We start from the raw sequence: 20593 nt of genomic DNA, 5'->3' as shown, positions 1-20593 counted from the left end.
GGCAATAGAGCTCGTCCCACTGCAAGAAAGGGGAACAGGAGGTTACTCTCTGTACTTTCTAATCCCCAAAAAGGATGGATCCCTAAGGTCCATCCTGGACCTCAGGCCCCTCAACTGGTACATTCTATCGGAGCACTTCCATATGCTCACGTTGCAGCAGGTCCTCCCCCTGCTTCGACAAGGGGACTTCCTGGCTACGCTAGATCTAAAGGATGCGTATTTTCACATCCCCCTGCATCCTTCCCACAGGAAGTACCTCAGATTCACGATTCAAGACCAGCACTACCAGTTCAGGGTTCTGCCTTTCGGGGTCACCACGGCGCCAAGGGTCTTTACAAAGTGCCTGGCGACTGTGGCAGCGCATCTATGACGCCAGAACGTCCACGTCTATCCCTATCTGGACGACTGGCTCATTCAGGCAAAGACAGAACAGCAGTGCGCGGACCACGTGTCCCGCACAATTCACCTCCTGCACGATCTGGGATTCTCGCTGAACTATCCAAAATCCCATCTTCAGCCCGCCCATATACGGCAGTATCTGGGCGCGACAATAGACACTCTGGCAGCCACTGCGCAGCCAAATTCAGTGAGAATCGCCAGTATCCAAACGCTGATCCAACGATTCAGACCTCAGCAGTCGCTTCCAGCGAAAGTGTTCATGCAGTTGATAGGCATGATGGCCTCCTGCATCTCCATCGTCCCGCACGCGAGGTTACATATGCGTCCGCTTCAGGACTGCCTAGCACGTCAGTGGACTCAGGCTCATGGGCAACTGACAGACCTAGTGTTGGTGAGCGGTCGAGCATACAACTCTCTGCATTGGTGGAATCCACAAAACCTTTGCAAGGGCCGACCGTTCCAGGAGCCTGTGCCACAGATTATCCTGACAATGGACGCTTCTCTCCAGGGATGGGGAGCGCATGTACTCCACTACACAGTGCAGGGACTATGGACACTACAGCAAAGGAAGATTCACATCAACGTTTTGGAACTGATGGCAAACTTCATGGCCTTGAAGGCCTTCAAAATACATCTGTGCAACAAGGTCGTGTTGATCCGGACGGACAACATGACGGCCATGTACTACATTCATAAGCAGGGGGGCACACACTCTCCGCAGCTGTCTCATCTGGCTCAGAGCATGTGGAAGTGGGCCATTCAGAGGAACATCTTCCTCATGGCAGAGCATCTCCCGGGCAAGGACAACCAAATGGCGGACCTGCTCAGCAGGCACAGCCGCCAAATGCACGAGTGGGAGATGCATCCATCAGTACTCCAACCGTACTTCCAAAGGTGGGGTCATCCAGAGATAGACCTGTTCGCCACAAAGGAGAACGCAAAATGCCAAAGCTTCGCCGCCAGGTTCCCACACCCGCAATCGCAGGGCAATGCGATGTGGATGAACTGGTCAGGCAGATTTGCGTACGCTTTTCCCCCAGCACCTCTGATACCGCTGGTGGCGCGCAAACTCAGGCAGCACTCGATGACTCTCATCCTGGTTGCTCCTACGTGGGCTCGCCAACCATGGTACACCACGTTTCTAGAACTGTCCGTGGTACCGCATCAGAGGCTACATCTCACACCCAGCCTTCTGACGCAGAGCCATGGCGACATTCAGCACCCAGATCCGCAACAGCTCAACCTGGCGATCTGGCTCCTGAAGTCCTAGAGTTTGGCTACCTCAATCTTCCCCCCGATTGCATGGACATCATTCGGGAGGCAAGGAAGCCCACTACTAGAGCTTGTTATGCGGCTAAATGGAAGAGGTTTGTCATTTACTGTGTCAACCACAATATTGACCCGCTGGATGCTTCCATTCAGAACATCATTTGTTACCTGTTCCACCTGTACCAATGCAATTTGGCGTACTCTTCCATCCACATTCACTTGTCTGCAATGGCAGCATACCTCCAGAATAGGCAACACCTATCACTTTTTAAGGTCCCTGCTATCAAGGATTTTCTGGAAGGACTCAAAAGAGTCATTCCACCACGGACACCACCAGCTCCGGAATGGAACCTCAATGTGGTTCTTACAAGGCTGATGGGTCCTCCCTTTGAGCCACTGCACTCTTGTGAGCTTCAGTTTCTGACTTGGAAGGTTGCTTTCTTGGTAGCAATTACATCGCTACGGAGGGTTAGCGAGTTGCAGGCGCTCACCATCCAGGAACCTTTCTTCCAAGTACACGCTAACAGGGTGGTACTCCGCACTAACCCTAAATTCTTACCCAAGGTTGTATCTCAATTCCACATGAACCAGACAATTGAGTTGCCAGTGTTTTTCCAAAACCCAGAGTCGCTGGCGGAGCGGATGCTCCACACCCTTGACGTTAAAAGAGCCTTGATGTACTACGTTGACAGGACAAAAGATTTTCGTAGGACCAAGCAACTTTTCGTTGCTTTTGCCTCACACCACAAGGGAAACGCTATCTCCAAAGCTGGGATCGCTAGGTGGATCGTGAAATGCATTCAGATCTGTTACGCTAAGGCGAAACGCACTCTCACGATTCCACAGAGAGCCCACTCCACCAGAAAGTTGGGGGCCTCTATGGCTTTCCTAGGTAACATTCCCTTAGAAGATATTTGTAGAGCAGCCACATGGTCTACCACACATACTTTCACTAAACATTACTGTGTAGATGTGCACTCCAAACAGCAGGCAGCTGTTGGTCAGGCTGTTCTCAAAACACTTTTTCAGACCGCTGCAGCTGGCACGGGCGGCCGCCAATAATAGGAGGACTGCTATGTATTCAATGCACAGATATGAATTCAGCAGCCCACATGCCTCGAACTGCAAATGCTACTTACCAGTATGCATCTGTTCTTGGCATGTAGGGCTGCTGCCATTCATATCGCCCACCCTCCTCCCCGGGGCCTGTAGCAGCTGCAGTATTCATATATATATATATATACATATGCTCATAGCATGGGCATCACTCACATACTTCACTCCATCTCTGCCAATGGCTAAAAACAATCTGGGGATGGAGGCGATGCCCATGCGCACTGTAGTCCAGGGGAGGAGCCACCTATCTCGTGATACTTCGAAGACTCTTCCAGGACAACAATGTGCAATCATCCGGACCCAACACTAGGCGGCGATCTATGCACAGATATGAATGTCAGCAGCCCTACATGCCAAGAACAGATGCATACTGGTAAGTAGCATTTGCATTACAGAACATTCTTGCTGAGATATGAGAACTAAGAACAACACAGACCCAGAAAATACCAGCACTCCATGAGAAACTAACAAAGATTGAGGAAGGCATGGCCAAGCTCCCAGAAAGGATGACAGAGGCTGAATGTCAAATTTCAAATCAGGATAATAAAGTTTCGTCCATGCAACAGGAAGTCAAAAAATTGAGAAACAATAAAGGCTTTTCGGAAAGCAAAATACAAGATCTGGATAATTATAACAGGCGCTCAAATCTTCGATTAGTTGGGGTTTGTTAGAAATGGGGGTCTCTAGTTGGCAAGGGTTTGCACCTTTTGTCCAAGTAGGAACCTTTCTTCCTAGTCAGGGTAAGGGAGTTACACTTCTAAAATAACCCCTGCTCACCCCCTTGGTAGCTTGGCACGAGCAGACAGGCTTATCTTAGAGGCAGTGTGTAAAACATTTGCACATAACCAACAGTAATACAGTGAAAACACTACAAATAGCCACCACACCAGTTTGGATAATCAAATAATCTTTATCTAAATCAAACAAGAACAAAAAGACAAAAATCCACAATACAGTAATAAATATATGCCTTTTAAATGATACAAATAGTTCTGTTCAAAGCAAATTGCAGATGCAACACTTTTCACACAATTTACCTTGGATGCGTTGGGCACATAAACAAAAACTGTCGCAGGGAAAGTGATATGTCAGTGCCTTATGCCCAGGGAAGGTGATGCGTTGGTTCCTCACTGAAGGGAAAGTGATGCATCGGTTTCTTACTATGCGGGGAGGTAATGCGTTGGTTTCTTACTGTGACCCTAGTGTTCTTGCCGGCGTGGCGCCCATATGCGTTGTGTGAGAATCGGGGATGCGTCGGTTCTCGATGTGGCCACACAGCAGGGCCTGCATCGGTATCGGTGATGTGATCTCGGCGTGCGACGATTTCTCGAGCAGCGGCAGGCACTGCGAAGATTTAGTCGGCGATGCATCGGAAACAGGTGCGGATGGGTCGAGCTTCTCGAAGTTGCGTTACTTTTCCAGCTCCCAGTGTCAAACAGCCTCCAGAGGTCCAAAACAGCAGCAGGCACCTCTTAGCAGATCAGAGCTCACAGCAAGGAAGTTCAGGGGAGCTGGTGGGAAAGTCTGTGGCCCTGAGACTTCAGAACAGGAAGCAAGCTCTTCTTTCAGGCCCTTGGTGATCTTCAAGCAGGGGACAAGGCACACAGCAAAGTCCTTTTTCCTTTCCTTGGCAGAAACAGCCACTGCAGGCAAAACTCAGACAGCACACAGCAAAGGAGCAGTACCTCTCCTCAGTTTCTCCAGCTCTTCTCCTTGGCAAAGGTTCCTCTTGATTTCCAGAATGATCTAAAAGTCTGCGCCTCTCTTTGTATAATACAAAATCCTTTGTTCTGCGGAGGCAGAGAGTGTCTTTGCCCAGCCAAAACAAGTTTTGTCCTCACGGTTGCAGCTTTCTGGCAGGAGGTGGAGACTGCATTGTCCTTGGCAGACCTCATTGTCCTTGGCAGACCAGGCCCATTCAGGTGTGAAAGAAATAGTCTCCTCCTTCTCTGAATGCAGCCCAGGTCTATTCAGTCCAGCCCCGACTCACCCTGGAAAGGCAGAACACACCTAACCCCCCTAAGTGACTGTCTGAACAGAATGCACATCCCCAGCCCCTGTCACTCCAAAGCCAGACAGACAATACATAACCTGGCAGAGGCACACTGGATGGTTAGGCAAGAAAATACCTACTTTCTAAAAGTGGTATTTTCAAACCCAGAATGTAAAATTCACCCTCACTAAACAATGCATCTTAACATTCTGAGTTCAGGCATATCAAGCTTTACTGTATTGAAAAACAAAATTGCCAGTATTTCACCATCAGGACATGCCACACACACCAGGGCATGTCCCACCTCTCACATACTCTGCACCCTGCCCACAGGGGTACCTTGGCCCTGCCTCAGGGGGTGACACATGTAAAAAACTTGAAGGTTAGGGCCTGGCAAGTGGTGTACTTGCTAGGTCGAAATTGGCAGTACTAGACTGCACACAGGCACTGCAAAGGCAGACCTGAGACCTTGTTGCAAAGCTGCTTGTGTGAGTGACACATTCAGTGCTGCAAGCCCACTAGCAGCATTGTGTTTACAGTCCCAGGGCACACACACTGCACTAGGGACTTTACAGTACACCTAATAAACCAATCAGGGAAACACCAATCCATAATAATAATTTACAGGGAGAGCAAATGCACTTTAGCACTGATCAGCAGTGGTAAAGTGCCCATAGTCATAAACCAACAAAAACAGGTCAGAATTGGAAGGCCAAAAAGTAAAACGTTTAGAGATAAACCCGCTGAAAAAGCCAGGTCTAACAGAGTTCCAGAAGGAAGTGAAGGCTCACATGTATGGGAATGAGTAGATTCCCTAATAAAGAAGGCAATTCTTGAGCTAACAGGGGACTTAACTATTACGATGGCCCATATTGTGCCATCTCAATGTCCCGCCAATGCGAAGTACCTTCGTACAGTATTAGCCAATTTTGATGATTTTCATGTCCGGGAATGCATTTTGACCAAAGCTACAGAAAAGAGAACTCTATTTACCCAGGAAACTCCTCTATTCAGAATCTTCTTGGACATGTCTGCTTTTTCAGCACAGAGTCAGAGACTTTGTCAGGATGATTGATTCTTTTAAAGACAGGGGTGCACAAGCTTCCACTGCACAGCAGTCCAAGCTTAAAATCCTAGCAAAGGGTCATTTTCATCTCTTCACTGATGTAGAAGAAGCCCAGGCGCTTCTGCAAAGAATGTCCAGCTAAGCATGAGTATTGCAGACATATAAGATGGTTCATCTGAATGAGTAATTCTTTTTAATTTTTCCTCAACCACAGCCCGTGTCGAGGGGAATGAGTTGGCATTCCAGGTATCAGGGTTTGGGGGACCTTCGGTTCTCCCGGAGGCATGAGTGTTACAACATTAGCACCCAGGGTATTTTTGGGTGAGAGGGAGGATGCTTGGGCAATCTTCGCTTTAGGGCGGGGGGGTCAAAAATTAAGGGTGTGGAGCGCTGGTGTGGGCACTAGGGCAAGTAAAAATGGGATGGCACTTAAACAGCATTTACAAGATGGTCATTTACTATCAAATGGGAAAGGGTACAAGCATGGCAAAATGATGGCTAAGGAAAAAAGAGGTCGGCATCCATCTGTAGGCTATTTGCAGCTGAATTATTTAAATCTTTCAGTTAGGAAACCAGATATTTTACACAAGTAGGGTTAGGGAGCATGAGGCACTTAGACATGTAGGCACTTTCCCGTAAATGACTCAGTAACAGCGCAAGTCCTCGACTTTCAGGTTAATGCAGTCCACATATATGGTTTAAGATGCACAATGTACCTGTATGATGCACTTTAGTACATGTGAAGGGACATGATTCCACTAGCTTGTAGTAAGGAAATGCACTTAGTCACTTTAATTTCATGGGAATGGGGAATGCATTACATTCCCAGAGAGACTATGCTTTTTCTCTGTTAATCATCAGGCATAGGCTGTGATAAATTGATATGCAATCTTATTTCTTTAACACTTTTTATGACAGGTGACCTTTTTGATTTTTGTGTGACAGGTGCTTTTTAAGGCTGTTGCCCTTTTGCTGCAAGATTGCAAATTCTATATATTTGAGGGTGACTCAGAAATTATGACACATACAGATTTTATACGAATTGTTACATTGAATGCTAAAGGCCTTAATAATAAATGTAAGGATATGGCAATAGATACCAAGGTAAGAGGGCACACCCAGATATCATACTTTTCCAAGAGACACACTTTATTGAGAAAAAGGATCCTGAATTCAAAATGTTTAAGCGAAGGGCAGGCTATCAGTGTATGTCGTGTGGAAGTGCTATGCGTAGGGGGTGGCACTGTACGTGAAGAAACACTTATCCAGTATTGGGGAATCTTTCATAGATTCACATGCCTGAATCATTCACCGTCGCCAAGGCTGGTGTCCCACTGTAAATAAAAAGCAGTGCCAAAAGTACATGATAGTAGTAGGCCCAAAGAGAAGGCCTGAGGCCTAAATCCTAGTAGCCTATGTACATCATTATGCTAAAAAGACCAAAGTCTTTGTCCAATCCAATCAGCTGTCAGCACCCTCTAGAACACTCTCTGCAGAGCCAGTTCTCCTCAGATTTTCACCGCACCTCGTGTGGAAGGGAGTCTCCCTGAGTGCAACTCAGTTTATCCTTTACGATGACTGACAGGAAGACCTTGTTTAAACCTTGTAGAACTTGTGACAAAAAGAGAGTCCATGTTGATGATCAACATAAGGACTGTATTTATTGTCTCTACCCTAAGCATGAGGCTAAAGATTGTAAGATTTGCCGAACCTTCCCTTCAAAAACTCTAAGGGATAGGGAGGCTAGAGTCCTGTTGTGGCTTAAATCTTTTTCAACTGAAGATGATGATAGAGCTTCAACCTCCAGCAAGAGAGCAAGATCCCAGGACAGTTCGTCAAGTGAGGGGAGAAAACATCTTAAATCCTCCCACTCCACTTTTGGTCCTTCTTAGAGGCCTCCTTCAACTCCATCTGGGCCTATACAGTCTCCAGAGGCTTCAGCTCTCAAGGACTCTAAAAGGCAATTTTCCAAAACCATGAGTAAAAGCTGCTCTGTTTCTTCAGCTTTACCTATGTCGACTATCTCTGTCACATCTTCAGCTCCTTCGTCGGCGGCGACGATTTCCACTTCTATCACTTCTTCTATCCTGTCGACGAGGATTTCTATTGTGGCTAAGAAAACCGTAATCGAGGATTCGTCGATGAAGAGCTCATCGATGAAGCCATCAAAACACTCATCAACGAAGGTACCGTCAACAAAGCTTCCATTGTCGACGAAGACATCTGCTGTGTCATCTACGAGTGCCCCGTCGACGAAGAAACCAAGCCCGTCGACGACAACCTCGTCAACGTTGTCAATCGACGTCCAGTCCGTCAACGTCCAGTCCGTCATCGAGGGTCCCATCGACAACGAGTCCGTCGACCAGGGTCCCGTCGACGTCGATTACGTCAATGACGATTAAAATAAAGAGTCCATCGACGGTAACTCCATCTCCAATGCTCTTGTCAATGAGTGTACCATCTACAGGAATGGGGCTTGTTTCAATTAAGTCTGTAGTGGCGGTACCAACCTTTTCAACGCCTATTTCGTCAAAGGGTTTTCAGCTTAAATCTTACCAAAGGCATGACTGTTCATATATTTACCAGGTACTTCATCTCAGTCCTCGAGACATATACCCAAGAGGAGGATAACTACTATGAGGACGATGACGATGAAGGACCATTTGGAATAGCTCATCATTCTTCCGAACTGAACATTAAATGTCAAGATGAAGAGGAAGATGAAGACAACTACACTGAACATTATTACCAGGAGGATATTGTTGTTCCTCACCATGCAGGATACCAGAGGCACTCTCAGCTTTCGGATTCCAGCCATTTGCCGCCTCCACTTTATTCAGGACTTGCAAGCTATGTTAGCTGATTATAGACAGCACTTTCCCCCGCAGCAGGTCATTCCACCACCTCAGCCTGTGGTAGTTCCAGGTACTGTTCCTCCACCCGAGGATCCAGCTCCAATGTCTCTAGTTACAGAACCTCCTCAGGGGCACCAGCCTTCTCAGCCTCCTCAAACGTCGGACACTTCGTCTGATGAGGAAGTGGAGGACAGTGAGCTGCCAGAGAATCCTCACTTGGATCTGTGGGATTCATATATTATCCCCATGCCGTCTCCACCAACTCCACAACCATCGGACTCACCTCCAGAAGATATAGGTGGATTTCATAACCTCATGCAGCGGGCGACTGCTAGGTTTCAACTTCTAGTAACAGTGGAGCAAACCAAGTGTTTCCTACACGATTCAAAGAGGAGTCTAGGAAAACTACCAGAGCAATTCCAATAATAGATTATATATGGAGCGAGGGCATCAAAATTATGAAAAATCCTGCATCCGTGCATGCCGTGCTTCCACGGGTTGATCAAATATATCGTGCTCCTGCCAACAGTCCATCCTGCCTCATCGGACACCCCAGGCCAGATTCAGTCCTTTCACAGGCCGCCCAACAAAGGTCTAAAAATACGGCCATACCCATCACTACACCGCCAGACAAAGAGGGACGTCATCTTGACCTCATTGGTAAAAAGTTTTCGACCATGGCTGCCGCCTCCATTAGGGCAGCAAACTCCTTAGCGATCATAGGACGTTATGATCACCAAATGTGGTTGGATATGGTGGGTGTGGTTGACCTCATTCATCGAGGACACACGACAGAAAGCTCAGAAGATTCTACTAGAGGGAGAGCGCGCTGCAGCAGAAACTATTGATTGCGCTCTGGACATTGTCAATACAGATTTCAGGCAATTAGCTGGGGCTGCAGTTCTCAGGCGCCAGGGTAGGTTAAAAGCTACCGTCTTCCGACCAGAAGTCCAAATAAAAATATTAGATATGGCCTACGACGGCAAATCTTTGTTTGGACCACATATTGACGAAGCCCTCCAAGCAATCAAGATCGACAATGATACCGCAAGATCTTTAGGTTCCCTACAATACAAGTGTGGAACATTCAGAGGTGCTAGAGGGCATGGCTATTCCTCTAGAGGAGGTTACACTCAACAGAACAGGCAATATCATCCTCAATATTGGCAAAATTACCAATCATCATACCGCCAATCCAATACAGCTGGTTTCTCTCGCCAAAGAGACCGAAAACACTCCAACAATCAAGGGCAAGACTAATAGAAAACAGTGAGTTCAGCCGGGTGCCAATCACACTTCCTTCCCTCCCTGTGGGTGCAAAATTGTCATCCTTTCTGGACCAGTGGCAAAAAATTACCTACGACCAATGGGTGTTAGAGCTCGTAAAAAATGGACACACCCTAGAATTTATCAAGAAGCCACCAACTACTCCGCCCAGGGGAACCCCTCCCCCTCGTCTTCACTTATTGTTCAAGGAAGCTTATACAATCTTCCTCAAGAATGCTATAGAAAAGGTCCCAGTACATCAGAAACGGACAGGCTTCTACTACCGTTTTTTCCTAATCAAAAAGAAATCAGGGGAATGGCGGCCAATTCTGGACCTCCGCAACCTCAACAGATTTCTCAAAAAACAAGGTTTTCGCATGGTCACCCTCTCAGAGATTCTAAGCTGCCTGAACAAAGGAGATTTTATGGCTTCCTTAGACCTGGAAGACGCATACTTCCACATCCTGATCCATCCAAAACATCGAAAGTATTTCCGCTTCACTGTGGCTGGTGCCCATTATCAGTTCAAAGTGCTCCCATTTGGACTCAAATCGGCTCCAAGGATCTTCACAGAGTGCCTGGCCCCAGAAGCGGCAACGTCGCGTTCTTGGGGAATCCAGGTCTTCCCGTACTTGGATGATTGGTTAATCAAATGTCCTTTAAAGCACAGTGTAAAGCCTGCCATCTGAACATGTCGCTATCTCTTGCATCTCTGGGACTAACTGTGAACACAAACAAATCTCAGTTATATCCAAAGAAAATCTTACCTTTCCTTGGAGCACGTCTAGACGCTATACAATGCAAGGCATTCTTATCTCAAGAAAGACAACTTAGCCTCCAGAAATTAGCACTCCGGGTCGCAAAAAGAAGGTCACTTTCTGTGTGCATGTTCGCTTCACTCCTGGGAATGTGCTCTTCGGACATAAATCTCATCCCCTTGGCACGCCTGAAAATGAGACCTTTACAGGAGGAACTACATATTCAATGGCAGCAAGCGACAGGTTGCTTCAACAACATCATCAAGGTTACACCTGAATATTCTCCACTGGTGGTCACAGTTACCCAATCTGACAGAACAGCTCACGTTCATTTTTTAAAAAATATATTTTTATTGCAGATTAGTACAGAAAACAATTATTCCGGTCAACATCACTACATCCCAATATGTGCTACGTAGATGGCACTTGAGGTCACATTACACGGCCATTTAGCCCACAACCCGGAGGGCGGGCGGCGGTGATTAGGAGAAAGGCCTCCGCGTGCACATCATATCAATATAACCATGACCGGTCAACAAAGAATCCTTGCATCTGCTTTTCTTTTCCTCCCGTTCGCCCAACATATAAAATGAAACAAATCACTGGAACTAATATTGAATTATCTGCACCATCACTTCTCAGCATCACTGCCCCGCTCCCCCACTTCCATATCGCCCTCCACGGAAAGCGTATCACAGTGAACCAATACAATCATCCTATAATCAATGGTGATCGTCAACGTAGCAAATCCCTAACGTCAGTGATTGTCCCATATCAATACCCAGGTCACCCCCTCAACCTCCTCCCCCCCCTTACAATAACGGCGGTGTGGGCAATTGCAGAATCTCACAACCCAACTCTTCAGTGTTTCTGAAGGGCTAATAAAGCTATGTACTGTATGTATTGACCACATGGATGTGGGGCACTCAATCCCCCCCTCTGTCGATTGATGATCCTTCAAAGTCTGAACTAGGACCTCCCATGACCTAGCTACCTCCAGCGCTTTATCGTTACCTAAGCATGTAGCCTGTCTTAGCCGCACAACGCTTTCACAGCTCGCCCAATTGCAAAATTCCCTTCTCCAGCGCCCACTTGAAGGTCCCTCCATCGCTTTCCAATGCCAGGTGATTTCGCGCTTAGCCAGCATGAGCCCTAGATCGATAAATTTGCTGGTTACCTTGGTCTTGGCTATGTGGGAACCAGTGCAGCAGCCAGGTGGCCATATCATATTCTAATTGTCTGTCTGTGACCGCATTCAAAATCTCCCCCACTCCTTCCCAATAACCTTCTATTCGTGGGCAGGACCATAGCATATGTTCTAGTTCAACATCTTCCTCTCGGCATCTGGGGCACGCCGCGTGCTGGACCCGGAAATACTTCCGGATCTTTCCTGGTGTTAAATAGGCCCTATGTAGTATAAAATACTGAATTTGTTGGAGCCGAGCGTTCCTAGTACCCCTCCACGCCTGCTTGAGAATTTCTTCCCAAGTGGTATCCGGTATCGGGCGGCCTACACCATTTTGCCTTGAGAGCATCCAAGGGACGCATGCCCTCCCGCAGCAACCGGGACTGGAGGCATGTCACCACCTTAACAGTTCCCGCCGCCATCACCGTATACTGGCATGCAAGGGTTAATACCGGTTCCATTTTCCCTGTTCTCCAATGCTTTTGAATCGCGGTCGTGACCGCAGCATGAATCAAAAAGTCCCCTTCCGGGAGCCCATACATTTCTTGCAGTACTGGGAAGGGCATTAGCTCCTTGTTCAAATACAGGTCCCCCACCATCTGGATACCCAGCTGTTCCCAATCCTCCAGCGGGGACCAGTCCCTGCCGTGCGGCAGCGCCGTTAGCATGCCCAACGGGATCTCCGGAGCATACGGGTGAAGGGTCCCTGCATTACGTTGCGTTCTATTCTAGCAAAGTCGCAGGGTCCGCTCCTCCCCAGTCAGGTCCTGCAGAGCGAGTTTTTGATGCAGAACTATGTAGGCCAGTACATGGCGTGGTATTCCCTGTCCCCGTCTACCTTCCGTGCCCCGATATTCCCGTGCTATATTTTGTGTTAGAACCTGCAATTGGGCCGCCAGGTAGTAAAGCTCAAAAATCAGGCACAACCAGTTCACCCTCTGGTCTGGGTCTCGTCAACGTAGTCAGTGTTACTCATTTCCTACCGTTGCCCCCAATGAAACCCACTATCAGCAATCTTAGCTCTTTAAATATTCTCGGCGGGAGCCAGACCGGCAAGGTACGGAAATAATATAGTAGCCTGGGGAGTGCTACCATTTTAAGCAATGCCACTCTGCCCATCACCGACAGGGGGAGCGTCACCCAGAACCCCATACACCTCTTCAAAGCTCCAACACACCAGCCAATATTACCCTCCAACAGATCCCCATCATTATGATAAATCCGGACCCCCAAATAGGTAAGGCATGCCGGTTCCCACGTTATTTCCCCTAAGGATGCGGGAGGAGGCACGTCTTATTCCAATTCACCTTGAGTCCGGAGACCGTCCCAAAGTGGGTCAACATGGCCGTAGCCCCATGTAGATCGGCCTCAGCATCCTGGAGAAAGAGAAGCAGATCATCTGTGTATAGGGAAATGTAGTGTTGGTCACCCCGGTGCATCAGCCCCCTATACAACTGCCCTGACCTCGCCTGGACCGCAAGAGGCTCTATCGCCAAAGCGAACAGCAGTGGAGATAATGAACATCCCTGCCTTGTTCCTCTCATGATTGGGTATGGGTCAGAGATCACCTCGCCTAGTTTCACCCTGGCTGAGGCCGAAGAGTACAACATCGTCGTCCATTTCACAAACTGGTCACCCAGTCCGAATCGACTCAGGACTCTCCGGAGGAAGGCCCATTCCAGACTATCGAACGCCTTCTCTATGTCCACAGAGAGGACCGCTGCAGAGCCCTGATCGTCTTGGTACTCTGCCTTGACTCGAAGGAAGCGACGAATACTCAAAGCAGTACACCTCGTGGGAATAAAACCCGCCTGGTCCGTATGAACCAGCGATGTTATGTGCGGCAATAATCGGGTCGCCAATATCCGACTCAGGATTTTGTAGTCTACGGACAGCATGGATAAACACTGATATGAGGCCACATCCAGGTCCGAGCGTCCCGATTTCAGAAGGGGAACTATCAGAGCTTCACGCATCGAGTATGGCAGGTGACCCTCCTTCCCCGCCTCCCGATACACCTCCACCAAGGAAGGCGTCAGTACGTCAATATACTGAGCGTAAAATTCGATAGGCAGCCCATCAGGTCCCGGCGTCTTGTTCCGGGCCATCTACTTAATTGCACCACGAACTTCAGCCAATGTGATGTCCTGCCCCAACACATCAGCTTGGTCCTTATCCAACTGTGGCAAAGGGGTTCCTTCTAAGTAATCCTCTATGTCCTTCTCTGTTTCCTCCCTGCTACTGCTATATAGTGCTTCGTAATAAGTAGCGAATCGGGACAGCACTAGATCCTGCGAGTAAGCCAGCAAGGCAGTATCCAGCGCTATCTGCATGATGGGTCCACTCCGCGGCACTGGGTCAGCCAGTTTGGCCAGCAGCGTACCAACCTTATCCCCTTCCACATGAACTTTCACCAGATACCCTCTGTGATCAAAGCATCGCAGCCTCGCAACCTCTCAGTCTCGGCCGCTAACTTCTCCCTGGCCTCCACCAATTGCTCTTGCAGGGACTGGTGTTCCGGCCTCCACTGCTCCAGGTCCCTCAGATCCCTTTCCGCTTTTGCTACATCTTCCAGCACTGCCTTCCTAGCTCCTGAATATTTAGTAATACAGATCCCCCTAATGACCACCTTAAAGGCATCCCACTCAAGTGCTCTCGTAGTCGCCGTACCCCAGTTCTCCCGTAAATAGTGAGCAATACATTCCCCCACCTCTGTTCGAAACACCTGGTCTTCCAGAGTCTCAGGGCGCAAACGCCATGTCGGAATTGCTGTTCTTGCCCTCTTCCAGTTAAGGGACATCAGTAGCGGATTGTGATCAGAAATAGTTCTGATAAGGTACTCAGTATAAGCCGCCACACGAGCTATCAAGGGGGAACACAAGATAGCGTCAATTCAAACATGAAGTTCATGTACAGAGGAAAAGAATGAGTAATCTCTATCGTGAGGATGTTGGGCGCGCCACATATCAATCAGTCCCCAACTGTCTTGCCATTCGGATCTAGTTTTAGCCAGTTTCCTAACCGGGGTAGCTGCCAGAAGAGGATGTGACCTATCCATGTCCACATCTGTAATAGCATTAAAATCTCCCCCTACAATGGCCGGGCCCGCCAAGAAGGGCGCCAGTGCACCGACAAGCTAGCTAAGAAGCGAGCCTGCTCCGTATTTGGGGCATAAACACTGCACAGTACAACATCCCTGCCATATAGCCTACCCTCCACTGCTACATACCTGCCCTCTTGATCTAACACCTGTCTGGTGACCTGAAATGGAACGCCTGCCCTTATCCAAATGAGCACCCCTCTAGCAAACGCTGAATAAGCCGTACTAAAGACTGACCTCTCCATCTGCACTGCAGCGCCTGGCCTTCTGCCCTAGTAAGATGTGTCTCCTGCAATAGAGCTATGTGTATTCCTCTCCGCAATAAATAATCATGCACTTTGTGGCGCCTAGTCATAGTATGTAAGCCTCTCACATTCCATGTGATACATTTCAGATCACGTAACGTCCCCATCAATGTAGCTTCGCCCTCTTGCCCTCTTCACAGTAGCTTCAACCACACCATTGCCAAACCCCCAAAACAACACCCCATGAACCCCCCCCAGCCCACCCCCCCATAACAGGACCCAATAGTAATCTATTAGCCCCCATCCAAACTACTCAACAACACACACAACACTATTCTGTGATAGTCACCACAGGTAGCCTTAAGGGAAACTGAGGTGTGGCTCAGTCCAACAGGGAGCTGCGCTCACCCAAGCCCCCCGTTACAGACCCCAAAGAATACCAGTTTGAGATTAGGAACGGCTCACGTTCATACAAAATCCCCCAGACTTCGTTTTGACAACGGATGCGTCCATGGAGTGATGGGGAGGTCATCTCCAGGATTTACAAATACAAGGCAAGTGGTCTCAGAAGTACAGACAACGACACATCAACAGTCTGGAATTGCGGGCAATCTTCCTATCTTTGCAAGCATTCCTTCCAAGGATTGCAGAGTCTTCGGTTCTAGTTTGAACCGACAATACCACCAGCATGTTCTACTGGAACAAACAAGGAGGGACAAGATCTGCAACATTCTCAAAGGAGGCTCAGGAGTTATGGGATTGGCTTACACTTCACAACATAACTCTCAAGGCGGAACATGTCGGAGGTCTCCACAATACCCTAGCGGACTTGGGGCAAACCGACATTGGACTTGTTTGCAACAAAGCAAAACAAGAAATGCCAGTATTACGCCAGCAGATACCCTCAACAGGGGTCAAGAGGGAATGCCCTGTCCATGCGATGGTCAGGGATTTGTGCTTACGCTTTTCCCCCAATCCCGTTGATACCGAAGGTGTTGTGCAAGATGAAATCAGAGGGCTGCCGGCTCATCCTGATTGCCCGCCGGTGGCCGCGCCAGTACTGGTTCCAAGAACTTATGTTGCTATCCCAGGACAGGCTGATCCGTCTTCTTCCAACTCCAACACTGCTGTCACGGAACAAGGGACAAATACTTCACCCAGACCCTCAGTCTCTAAATTTACATGCATGGCTCCTGACTTCTTAGAATTTAAAGACCTTCATATTCCTCAGAATTACCGTGACATCTTAGCAAAATCACGAGCACAAAGCACACTGAAGACTTATTGTCTTAAATGGAAGAGGTTTTGCTGTTGGTGTGAATCTAATAATGTACACCCGATAGAAGCTCCTGCAGAACAAATTCTTCCTTATCTGTAACATTTGGCTCACTCTGGACTCTTTTTCATCAATTAAAGTCCATGTAGCTGCTCTATCCAGATTCAGAAAAATTGCTAGGATTCCCTCACAATGTTCATCCTCTTTAATCAAGCAGTTCATGAGAGGTCTTTTCCGAACTTTCCCTCCAGTTAGGCATCCTCCACTGGAATGGGAACTGAATACGGTCCTCACACAGCTGGTGAAACATCCATTCGAGCCCATCCACAAAGCCAACCTCAAATATCTCACCTGGAAGGTCATCCTACTTCTAGCTCTAACGTCTTGCAGAAGAGTAAGCGAAATCCAGGCGTTCACTATTAAGGAACCATTCCTGCATTTTTCTAAGGATTATGTCACTCTTCTAACTAATCTTACATTTATACCTAAGGTACCATCACAGTTCCACTTACACGAACCAGTGAAGTTGAGAACTTTCTTTCCAAATCCTACTACACCGGCGGAAAGAACAGACAGAAAATCAGATCAACTATTTGTGGCTTACGGTCAAACCACGCTTGGTACAGCAGTCACAAAAGCCACAATTTCTAGATGGATAGCCTCCGCAATCAATTTCTGCCATACCAAATCGAACAGGCCATTACTGAGGAAAGTCAAGGCTCACTCCACAAGGGCTGTGGTAGTGTCTACAGCTTTGTTTGCAGGAGTGACGCTAGAAAATATCTGCCGTGCTGTGACATGGAAGAATGTCCACACGTTTACAAGACATTACTGCCTTCAACCCAAAAGTCAAGAGGATGCAGCAGTTGGTCAAGCTGTCTTACAACACCTTTTCCCTTAAGAACAACTTAAGGTAATCTGTGTTCTTTATTTTTATTTTTGTAAAGATATCTCTAGAAAAGTATTTATATATATATATATATATATATATATATATATATATATATATATCTTCTCTCCTCCTTGCCTCGGAAGATCGTCACCACCTCCAGACCAACGGGTGTCTCGCCTGGAACAAAGACCTCCGGTGCGGGTCTCTTGAATTTAACGAAAGCAACGAGTAGAAAAACCACACGCTGGCGAGACTGTGTACCAGACAAATTAGTTTATTTGTCAACCCTCTGACGCGTTTCGCCTGACCCGCAGGCTTGTTCACCAAAGTTACATTACAAGCATTCAACATTTTAAAGTGCAAAAGTGTTGGGTCACGTGAACGGAAACAAGTTACAACAATAGTGATGGAAGAAAGACTCATGGTTACTCCCATTACAGATTTAGTAAAATAACTGTTCGACAATTCATTGATAATACACTTAGCAGCTTAGATATCATTTTAAGATATTTTAGATTCTTTGTTGCACTGTTAAAGAGCCCTCATACGCAGAACAATTTTAACGAAAAAAGGGGGGGGCATCCCGACATGGCATATGTACGCCGTCAGTTCAGGCACTAATGTTTTTTTCCTCTTCTGATTTGACAGAACTTTATTAACCCCAAGGTAAATTTCAAAAGTGCAGTCTTGCTCGGACTTCATTAAATCTAGCCTGATCCGAGGCCCACCGCAGAGCTGTGAAAATGGAAATTAATTGGCAGCAAAAACAATTGGTAAACATGTGGCCATACCTAAATGGAAGAATCGGGACTTCTACTCCCGGCATACCGCTTACTGGAAAGCGAGTGCCACGTGGGTATTAAAGGTGGAGGTCCTTTCCGTAGTTTACTGAAGCGCCGCCCTATGATTAAGGTGCTTGTTAGCACCGAAACGCGTCAGGGAGAGACACTTATCGGACTCAGGCTCGTTTTTCCTAAATAAAGGGTTTGTGAACATTACCCTCGTGGAGTGCTACTTCAAAGCTTGGAGCTTTTTTGGCAGAATTAATCACACGGCGTCTCCGGCCGTGGAAGTGTGCACCGCATCTTGTAACTGGACTTTGTCTGTGGGGCCGGTCAAGGAACTGCAGCCTCCTTACAGCACGAGGGTATCCAGAATGAACAACGGACGTGTTGATCCGAGGCCCACCGGAGGGCTGTGAAAATGGAAACTAATTGGCAGCAAAAACAATTGGTAAACATGTGGCCATACCTGAATGGAAGAATCGGGACTTCTACTCCCGGCATACCGCTTACTGAAAAGCGAGTGCCACGTGGGTATTAAAGGTGGGGGTCCTTTCCGTAGTTTACAGAAGCGCCGCCCTATGATTAAGGTGCTAGTTAGCACCGAAACGCGTCAGGGAGAGACACTTATCGGACTCGCACTCGTTTTTCCTAAATAAAGGGTTTGTGAACTTTACCCTCGTGGAGTGCTACTTCAAAGCTTGGACCTTTTTTGGCAGAATATAAATATATATATATATATATATATATATATATATATATATATATATATATATATGTATTTTCATGTATACTTACAGATTTCGATTTTAACAGATGGATGTACATGGCTTTTAGATATCCATGGCTTTATTGCTTTATGAATGTTTTCTTAAAATTTCTGATCATGTGTTACATGTGGAAAATTGAGTTACCTTATACTTGTTGATTATTAATAGGGATGCAACTGAGAGTTTATCAGTACAAGTCTCCCACCATCCGCAACCGACTTTTACTTGGCATACTGCTTGCTACTCTGATTCAGGTATGTGAATCTATGAAGGATACCCCAATATTGGATAAGAAAACAAGTTACTTACTTGTAACTTCAGTTATCCAGTATTGGAATCTTTCATAGATTCACATGCACCCACCCTCCTCCCCGGGGTCAGTTCTCTATTTTGGGATTCTCATTTCCCACTTGTGCTAACGAAAATCTGAGGAGAACTGGTTCTGCAGAGCGTGTTCTAGAGGGTGCTGATTGGTTGGGACAAAGACTTTGGTCTTTTTAGCATAATGATGTAGATAGGCTACTAGGATTTAGGCTTCAGGCCTTCTCTTTGGGCCTACTACTATCATGTACTTTTGCCACTGCTTTTTATTTACCGTGGGACTCCCGCCTCGGCGACGGGGAATGATTCAAGCATGTGAATCTATGAAGGATACCAATACTGGATAACTGAAGTTACAGGTAAGTAACTTGTTTTCTTCCTCCTCCGTTACCTTTTCCCAAACTGATACATACCTTGGTTAGTGGGCTTCTCAGTAATATTAGACTTCCGATTGCAACAGTTAACGCTCCGATATTAGATTATCCAGCACTTTTCATTTAGTTATACCAGGCTCTGTTCAATATTCCCGATATTGTAATTTTAGGGGGAGGGGACTTTAATTTTCTTCAAAACCCAGATTTAGATTCATCCTTGGGTATGCGTAGGCTGAATAAACCACAAATCGCCAGTGCTATGATAGAGGGTAGAAGAAGGCTGAATGTAATACATTTATGAAGGGAAAAATTCCCAACCAAACGAGAATATTCTTGTCTATTGGGAAAACATAAGTCAGCTGCTAGATAGGACAACTTTTTGCCAGCCCGAAGTTTAAAACAAAACAACTATCCACATACTCACATATCCACAACTGGAACACGGCGACCCGCAGAAAAGAAGCCTGCACTACCTGCTACCTCAGATTGCACGTAAACAAGGAGTTATACGCTCCCCCTCTTTTCTCTACACGCATCCTGCGGGCCTCGTTACTCGTTGAATACGCGAACTGCGTTGGCACAGTAAAGAGCCAATATTAGCTCTTTCAGATGATATTCTTCGAGTGATTCAACTCCATAGGACATCTAGGATCTTACCACAAAGATTTATATCCGTTAACCTCTTACTGGAACTCCATTTTAAGTCTCGAGCCCTGCCGGGTCGGAATTATCACAGGCAGAGCGACTACCCATTCGTATCTTAATTGCCACACAGCCCTGAGGAGTCATGGAAACACTATTCCTGTGCGACGAAACACGTGTCGGCTGGCTTGTTTTGAAGCGGTTAAAAGAGACTGAACCTTTGACACATCAAACAAGAATTATTTGTGTTGTTTCTGCTCAAGCTTTGTATTGTAACTTACAT

Source organism: Lissotriton vulgaris, chromosome 1_1 (assembly GCF_964263255.1).
Source record: "Lissotriton vulgaris chromosome 1_1, aLisVul1.2, whole genome shotgun sequence".
In the NCBI taxonomy this organism is placed as follows: Eukaryota; Metazoa; Chordata; class Amphibia; order Caudata; family Salamandridae; genus Lissotriton; species Lissotriton vulgaris.
This window is presented reverse-complemented; position numbering follows the sequence as displayed.